The sequence below is a fragment of the Triturus cristatus genome, chromosome 10 (genome assembly GCF_964204655.1).
Source record: "Triturus cristatus chromosome 10, aTriCri1.1, whole genome shotgun sequence".
Lineage (NCBI taxonomy): Eukaryota > Metazoa > Chordata > Amphibia > Caudata > Salamandridae > Triturus > Triturus cristatus.
The window spans coordinates 585,872,713-585,881,728 of record NC_140593.1 but is presented as its reverse complement, the minus strand read 5'-3'; the positions used below and the strand labels follow the sequence as shown (position 1 = coordinate 585,881,728).

The 9,016-nt window shown below is 42.4% G+C and overlaps 1 protein-coding gene across 2 annotated transcripts in view; it reads left to right on the top strand.

The window, feature by feature from the left end:
- Positions 1 to 2,187: 2,187 nt before the first annotated feature.
- The window catches only part of RRN3 (RNA polymerase I transcription factor RRN3), a 454,090-nt gene continuing 447,261 nt past the window's right edge, over positions 2,188 to 9,016 (top strand). The window contains exon 1 of one of the 2 annotated variants that reach the window (XM_085632098.1): positions 2,188 to 2,377. The gene's annotated coding sequence lies outside the window, so the exon portion shown is untranslated. The remainder of the gene's footprint in view (positions 2,378 to 9,016) is intronic. The other variant, XM_085632099.1, reaches the window with a different exon arrangement.

Genomic DNA, 9,016 nt, shown 5'->3' with positions numbered 1-9,016 from the left:
TTATAAACGTTGCTACCTTTTATCTTGTGACTTTGCACATCAGTACTACGTATGCACTTTACTTGCATATCATTCCTGCTACCTTTTACCTTATGAGCTTCCACAACCTTCAATCTGACTACCTCTGCGATTTTGCACATTCTGGCCAACAATCCTACATTGCCACGGGCAGGCAAGTGGACCAGTTACTTGTGCACACTTTACCTGTTTATGTTTTTGCTCACCCCCTACCTGAGTGTACCTGCGATTCTGCACACTCCGGCCAATGATCTTACTTATGCCAGGGGGCAGGCGCTAGGAACAAACGGCTCGACACATGATCTGCTCCATGAATGAGGGTAGAACTATCCACCAGAGTTCAATCAAACATCATTGGCTCTACTCTCTACTATGCATCAGACTTTTTAGTGCGATACACCACGCATTAAAAACGTATCCTTGTATTTTAGTGGCACATAAAAGTGATGATTCTTTTTTATAGCTGGCACTGAAATATTGTCTAATTGTATTGTATTGTATTGCACCTCTGGGTTAGCTGTTCTATATGTCTTTTAATTGTGTGCAATGGTTCTAATTAACCAAACAATAATAAACGTACTTAGCTTGGCAGGAAAGCCGGGCAGGTTTTGCTGGGATGAGTAGCACAGTGCATATGAGGGAGGAGGGGTAGAAGAGCCTAATATGAAATAGCATTTCTGAGCATCCTAACTCAAGCATATGGAACTTTGATGTGGGCTTACTTATACCGTGTGAGTGGTTAAAAAGACGGCCTGGTGTGGTACTGGAATTACTTGATTAAGCTAAAGTTCAACTAAAAGACACAATTTTGTATAATTTGCTATTTCTACCTTTGAGTCCTTTATAAAAGATGTTAGCTCTTCTTGTTGGGCACATTGTTACCTATGGCTTTACATATATTTCATAATATCTAACTGCTACGTTCTGTCTTATTTATGTGCATTTACAGTAAAGCAACATTATTCTTTGATAGTGTATTTCTACCTCATATGTCATATACTCATGAAGTGTGACATCAAGAGAAAAGCACAATGGATATAGATACATTTGCAAAGCGAATTCACACGGTTTTATTTTCACAGGGTTAATTGTACTATAATAAGGTAAAAAATATTATATAAAGCATGCACACAAACTCTTGGAGAGAGGTCTACTACAGACATTTTTAACAAGAACATCTATGAGAAACTTTCTGCCAAGGTCACATTTTTGCATAGTCTGTTTTCGCTGGAAAAGGAACACAACAGAAACGAGACCCCGCCTGCCAAAGGGCAGTCTGCAGAATGGAAAAATACAAGCAATAACCAGGAATGTGCAACAGCTGTGAACTCTTATTTTTGGCAAGATTTTACTGTTAATGTAGACATAAGCTAGGACTATGAAAAGGGATTCCATCAAAGATTGCCACATAGTCAGCTGTCAAGTTTCATTTTATTTACCTCTTGTGCCTTCATATTAATCACCGTGATTTTTATGTCTCCAATTACACTTTTACAAATATTCTGCATTAAAATGGGGCATAATATCCTATAAAAACCTTTAAAAATATGACAGTGTGGCGTTCCTGTGTGTACATCTTTTAGGAAAGGGTATCAGCAAACCAGTAGACATATGAATATATTACTGGCAGTCTCAAACAAGATCTTATAGCTGCCCAATACGCATTATTTCTAGGTAAGTTGTGGACGAAGCATGGTTAACAGCCTGGACATTCCAGGCTATTTCTCTGTCATATATTAAGATCCTTATTCCCAGGAGGTCAGTTGAAAGCATTTTATCGGTTGAATATACTGAGCTGAGGGCATCATTTATAAGATAATACATGAGACACTCAACAACATGCACCAACTCCCACCAGACAGCAGGAAAAATGTGAACTATCGGGTCTGAAATGCCTGACGATCAGTGCGGAAGATGTTATATGCTTACCAAGAAGGCTTCAGAAAACACTAATCTCAAACGTTCCTATTTTCGCCTTTGCATCACCTCTATATAACACGAGTGAAGAAAAATAAATGTGATTACTTGTAGTCTTGGAAGACACACAGCCGAGCCAAAAATGTTATCTGCAACCTCATCCAAGATGGCTGCTCGCTGTTTAATGCATCGTTTTGAACATTGAAAGGTCTAGTTGTTGGCTTTCGGTGTTGTCGTGACCCGGAAGCAGTTATGCTTTCAGTCCTCGTAGCTCCATGTTTCTCCAAACTTGTGGCTGGCTCCTGCGACTGCACGCTAGGGCTTTGAAGGGATTCGTGCAGCAAAACGAAGGCAACAGCTGCAGCCTCGTAATAGCCACCAGCATCAACAGATTGTGCTAGAAAGGCCCCATCTGTGTGCAGTCTCTGTATCGTACTTTAAGGTAAGTTTGAAGTGAAAGCATGAAGTGATCCTTTTACTTAAAATGCTTGTTTGGATATTTTGTGAGATTGGACAAATGTGACATTTTCTCTCTTTAAAATTGCAGAGTATGTGGAGTAATGCATCGTGTTCATGCGTATTCATCAAGCAGATATTTTACTTTTGGTTTACATTGTATGGATGACTAGTATGAGTGATATACTGGGACTGTAAACGGTCTGGATTTGCAGGGGTTGGCTATGTCAACAAAGTGGGGACATGGAAGCCTAGGTCCCAACCTCGAGATTTCCAAACTAAGCATATCGGAAAATCTTTCCTTCACCGATTCTCCTCACTGACATAGAATTTAAGTATAATGTACAAAACGTATTAATGTGCTTCGCTAAATTATGAAGCTTTACAATTTCACCAGGATATAGCGTAATAAATGGGAAACATGTTTGTCAAACACTCTGGGAAGACCATGTGTGACAAGCTTAGTGTCAGAGATGAGTGTTTTGTATTTCTTTTTTCTTCAATGACATCCCTAGCTTTGCTATTTCTCGTCTGGGAGGAAGCACATTCACACTGAAGCCTTTATTTGCTTTTAACATTTTAATTGCCAGTGAATTCACATTGAAGTTCCAGAAAGGGGCGATATATGCATCCTCTGTGTTCTAGAAGGCTTTTTATCTTGCCGAAGGTTCTATTTTGGCCAAAGGTGCTATCCTTCTTTCCCTCTGTCGAATTATATAACATAGGTGCAGTTCAGCATTCACAAACCTGCACATTTAACATAAAAAGTGGTCCAGCACCTGGAATTTGTTTGTGCTTTTGTGAGTTTTTTTCTGCTACTACTTTTCAGAAGACATTCTTCTGTAACACATATTACACCTGTGAAATTGTGGTTTCTAGAAGCAGTTACTGAAGGCTATGAATAGACCTAGGCGTCCAGCTCGTGACTTCCTCCACATCTGCACCTTCCTTTGTCAATCCAATCACACATCCATACCAATTTAGCCATCTATGTACGCTCCCTCTTTAAGGCATCTATTTACGCGTCGTCACAGACACTGGTGCATCAATACATTCACCAGTGTGTGTCCGTGCACTGTCTGTGGCCATACTTTCCTCAATGCACCAGACTTTCACTCGAAACAAAATGGCTTAATGTTATGGGACTTGAAATTTAGCCCTTACTGATCCCAGCATAGCCATGACAATGCAACCTCTCCCCAGATTTCTCTGTTTCATGGACCTGGGGAAGCGTTTGTTTTCTCTGCTCTCAAAATGCGGAGATAGTGGCAAGCATCCATCTTTTCACACATTCATCTTTTCATCCATGCACACATGCTTTTATCTTTCCAGCTATGTACTCGCTCACACGGATGCATTCGCACCATCTCCCTTCAGCCCGCCAAACCCATAGTAGCCCAATAGTCCCATTCCCCCAATGCAAGGACCTAGGCATTGACATTTATCTGTTATTTTTAGATCTTGCCTACAGACGCCTTTTAGCTGTCTGTGCGTAAAAGACATTCTGTGAACCATATCAAAAACTTCCAGTGGACTTTGTGCCAGCCCATTGCTTATCATTGGTTGCCTGTCTAATCACTTGTTTGCTTGCTTCTTGCTTGATGTCTTTTCTTCCTCTCGTGTTTGTCATTCCCCTGGAAAAAAACGTCTTTACAATCCCTTTGACTGGGTGATATCTATCCTTCCACTGCTCACATTCACATTCATATAGTTACTTTTTTACGTCTCAGCCTACCAAACAGCGCAGCTTTCTGGTTTGCTAAAGACATTGGGGACATTCAAAAAGTTGACCCAGGAATGCATTCTGCCTGTTGCTTACCATTAGCTTTGTGGTTTGTAACTCACATTTTCTGTTTGCTGACTTTGTTTTAGGCTGTTGAGTTCGTCTTTTCCATTGTCAAAATCTTGTATACTGTGTTCTTCCACAAACTTGCTTTATGTAAACATGCTTTTAAATCTTATTCTTATCTTGTCACATTTGTTGTGCAATCAAAGAAACAGGTCCAATGTTAGGCTGTCTCTTCCAGGGAGCTTGGTGTTTAATTTTCTTTCTCTGATTTAAACGGGAGACGATTTATGTGACGATCATGCTGGCTAGTGGGGATCTGCTTGAGGATGGCTGTACAGATTTCTTTTTCCATGCACACAATAACATTTAAATATTTTAAATGAACTGTGTTGACGATCAAAACAATACATTGGGTGATGACTTTTCCACACATTATCGTTTGTGTGCTGTATATTTTTATCAGTAAAACCGTGTGTGATTGCAAATGTAAAGGTCATTTCAATTGAAGATCTGTTGTCTTTAATGGCAGCACGCTAACATATCATGCATAATCCACCTTACCCAGCTGTACTCTACCCCACTGCACTCTACTCTGCACCACGTCACTCCACGTCACTCCACTCTTCTCTATACCACTCCACTCTATGCCAGTGCTCTCAACCTCACTCTACTCTACTATGCTCCACTGCGCCACTGCACTGTACGCCAATGCACTCTACACCACTTTACTTTAAATCACTGCACTCTACGTCACTGCCCTCTACACCATTCTATTCTGCACCACTGTAGTTTACACCACTGCTCTCTTTCACATTGTACTCTGCGCCACTGCCCTCTACGCCACGCCACTTTACTCCACTGAACTTTGACAGTATAGTCTGCCACACTGCACTCTCTGCCACTGAATTCTGCACCAAGCCACTCTAATCTACTCTGCACTCTACGACACTGAACTCTATACCACTGCACTCTTCGCCACTTCACTCTACTCTAAAACAATCTACTCTGCACTATAGTCTACGCCACTCTATTGCATACTACACCATGCCACTGCACTCTACACCAATGTACTCTACATCACTTTACTCAAAACCATACACTCTATACCACAGCACTCTATGCCAATCTACTCTGCATCCCTGTGCTGTACGTCATTCTACTCTACTATGCCACTTTACACCATTGCACTCTACATCACTTTACTCTTCGCCACTGTACACCACTGCACTCTACACTATTGTACTCCGTGCCATTTTGCTCTACACTGTCGCACTGTACAATATTTTACTATGTCTGCCATTCTACTCTGCGCCACTACACTCTACACCAGTGCACTGTACACCAGTCTAATCTACTGCACTCTGGCTCTGCACTCTACACCACTTCACTATACGCCTCTCTTCTCTGCACCACTCTACACCAGTGCACTCTACCCCACTCCACTATGCACCATTGCATTCTTTGCCGCCATACTCTACACCACTCCACAATACTGCACTCTAAGCCAGTGCACTCTTCGCCTATACTCTATGCCACTCCAATCTACCCTACACCACTTCAGTCTACTCTGAAACAATCTACACTATGCGACTGCACTATACTCCACTCTGCGTCTCCCCACTCTATGCCACTGCAATCAACGCTGCGCCACTCTATTCCACTGCACTCTACCCTGCACCACTATATTCTACTCTGCACCACTTCACTCTACTCTGAAACAATCTACTCTACACCACTGCACTCTGCCACTGCACTTTATGCCAATCTACCCACTCTGTGCCACTGCAATCAATGCTGTTGCACTCTGCGCTATGCCATTACTCTATACTACAGCACTCTACCCTGCACCACTATACTCTGCAGCACTCCACTTCACTCTACGCCACTCTACACCTCTGCATTCTACCCTGCACCCCTCCACTCTGTCATTTCACTCTACTCTGCGCCACTCCGCGTCATTGCACTCTACGCCACTGCAATCTAATGTGCCCGCTCTACTCTACGTCAATGCTTTCTACACCACTCAACTCAAAACCAATGCACTAAGCCAATCTGCTCAGCACCTCTGTACTTTATGCCACTTCACTAGGCTCCTTTCCACTCTGATGCTCTACTACATTAAACTCTGCTCCACTCTGTGCCATTCTACAACACTACTCAACTTTGATGCTCTGCGCAGTTCCCTCTATACCCCTCCATGCCAATTTACTCCACTCTGTTCTATTACACACTACTCTTCTCTATGCCACTCCACTCTGACAGTCTACTCCGCTGTATGCCACTCTATTCTACAGCACTCTATTCCACTCTAAGCAACACCCTCTATGCTACTCCACGACACTCTGTGCCACTCCACTGTACAACACAGTACTCAATTCTGACACTGTGCTGCACTTTGGGCTTCTCAACTCTATGGCCTTCCACTCTACGACACTCTACTCCCTCCAAGATGTTTCATAACACTGTACGCTATCCATGACACTCCACGCTACCCATGACACTCCACTCCACTGTATGCCACTCTGTAACACTCCACTCTACTCCACGTTACTGCACACCACTCTCCTTTACCCTACTTACTTAGCCATGCTGAACAACAGCCACCCTGGTGTATAACGGTGTTAAAGCATATTAGCAAAGCCAATAGCTCTTGCATAAGAGAGACCTATTGGCTTTGCCAATGCTTGTTTCCTGTAATTCTTTTGTGGGTAGAGGGTGGAAATGGCACGTGAGCCCGCGTATTTTGAAATGTGTCCTTTGCTTCATCCCACAAATTTTGCATTCCTCCTCTCACACTTCTCTCTCCGGTGTAAGCTTTTGTAGCCTGGGAGTCTTGTGTGTTGGGCTTTCTTCAAACTTCATGCATTACAGTCAATCCTTTGCTAATGGGTCCTTTTGTGGATGGTTCTTCAGGGGATATGCTCTAGACAAAAGGTATGCCCAGTGCTAGTGAGTGAGCGGCAGTTGGGCAACAAGGAAACCCCCAAGGATGCTAGTACCATCCTGAGACCTCTGATTCTCAGTATGAGTTATTTAATGGTCGCTCGCACATCTTGATGAAGGCAGACCATTCTTCATCCAAACGTATCCCAGCAATTTAGGGATTTCCTGACTGGACAGTGAGTTTGTATTACTTTCTTTTGATATCCTAGTTTCTGACCCAACTACACCAAAGAGCAAACTTGTCTGCCCCACCTTTATATCCTTGTCAAGTACCCAAAGGGACTAACATGGCTGCCCAGTAGAGTGCAGTCGCACTACTGGTGGATCTTTATCGAGAGTGGAAAAGAGTACTTTGTCTCTGACTGGAAGAAAACTCCACTCAACCCTCAGCTTAAAAATCTAAGGCACAAGGTCCTTTCTTCACTTAGCTAATGAAATTATCATTACAGCAGAATTTTCGGAGAACAAAGGAAAAACATTACACTGATAGCCAAGAAGTAGAGAAATAGGCTGTTTGTCATGTGACAGTGTATGGTCATTCCATGTTATTGTTCTATATTTCGAATTGAATTTTCCAGTGTTTCTGTGAATTATAGGTTTGTTGTTAGCAGCTCGCTGCAGAAGTTGACTCTTTAAAAAAAAAATATATATATATTCTCTTGTTCCTAGCGATACAAAATCACAAAAAGGAGTAAGGTGCTACATAAAACGCAATACAGAGCAGCAGATCCTTCAAGAAAGAAAATAAGGGAATCTGCATATGAACATGATTCTGCTATGATGATTCAGGAATCCGCACCGTGGCGGGGGGGGAAATAGTCTGAGTTCACTATAGAAGAGCCTACGTCTAGTCTAAAGTTCCAAATCATATTACAGACTTGGGGGCACATGCATCAAAGTAGGGAATTGCGAATCCTTATTAGCGATTATTAAGGAATTGCTATTAGGGAGTAACAATTACCTATGCATGTAGGTTTCGTGAAAAAAAATTGCAATTCCTAGAGGCCCATGGGAATGAATGGGACGGCATTCGCAATTTGTGAGTACCAAATAGGTTCTAGCAAATTGCGAATGCAATTTCAAGGGTGATAGGGGGCCAAAAGGCCACCCTGATGCACCCCCAAAACAGGTAAGTGTGCACGTGGCGCACATACATGCCCTAAGGGCATGTGTGCGCACCACATGGCACTTAGAAAAATGCAAAAAGTGCATTTTTCTAAGGATTTGCAATTTACCACCAACTTGAAGTTGGTAGTAAATTGCGATTCCTTAATGCAGGGTCGCAGTGTTTTCATGCTTCCTGCATTGCATTTAAGGAATCGCAAATTGCAGTTCCCTAAATGCATTCGCAAAATAGGTAGTCACAACAATTGAGGTTCCCTATTTTGCGATTTGCTTTGGGCTTGATGCATCCCAAATGGTAAAATACCGGTCGCAAAGGGGCCGATTCTGCGAATCGGCCCGTTTGCGACTGGTATTTTGATTGATGCATGTGCCCCATTAAATTTATTTCAGAACTCCGATAACTGTATTTGTGAAGAAGTCTAATTTTGAGGAAACATCAAAGTTAATGGAGCTGCATTTTATGCAGTGCCGGTTGCACCATCTAAAAGTAAGTCCAAACTCTGTGTTAAGTTGCAAGACTGTTTGCGACCCTCTGCCCATGACTGAGGTGAGCAATATGTGGTGAGCCTGTGACAGAGCTCAGGGAATTCATTGCCCTCCGAAGGAAACAAAACTGCATGAAGGCTTTTTCTCTTGTGGTGTGATCTGTATGTGTGTCTAGGTTCACATTTTGAATAGTGTAGGTTAGCTCTCATCTTTATGAAATTCCTTACCTTATGTTTAAGTGCCAGTGTTCGTTCCTTCTCTGTTGTTCATGGCTCAAATCAT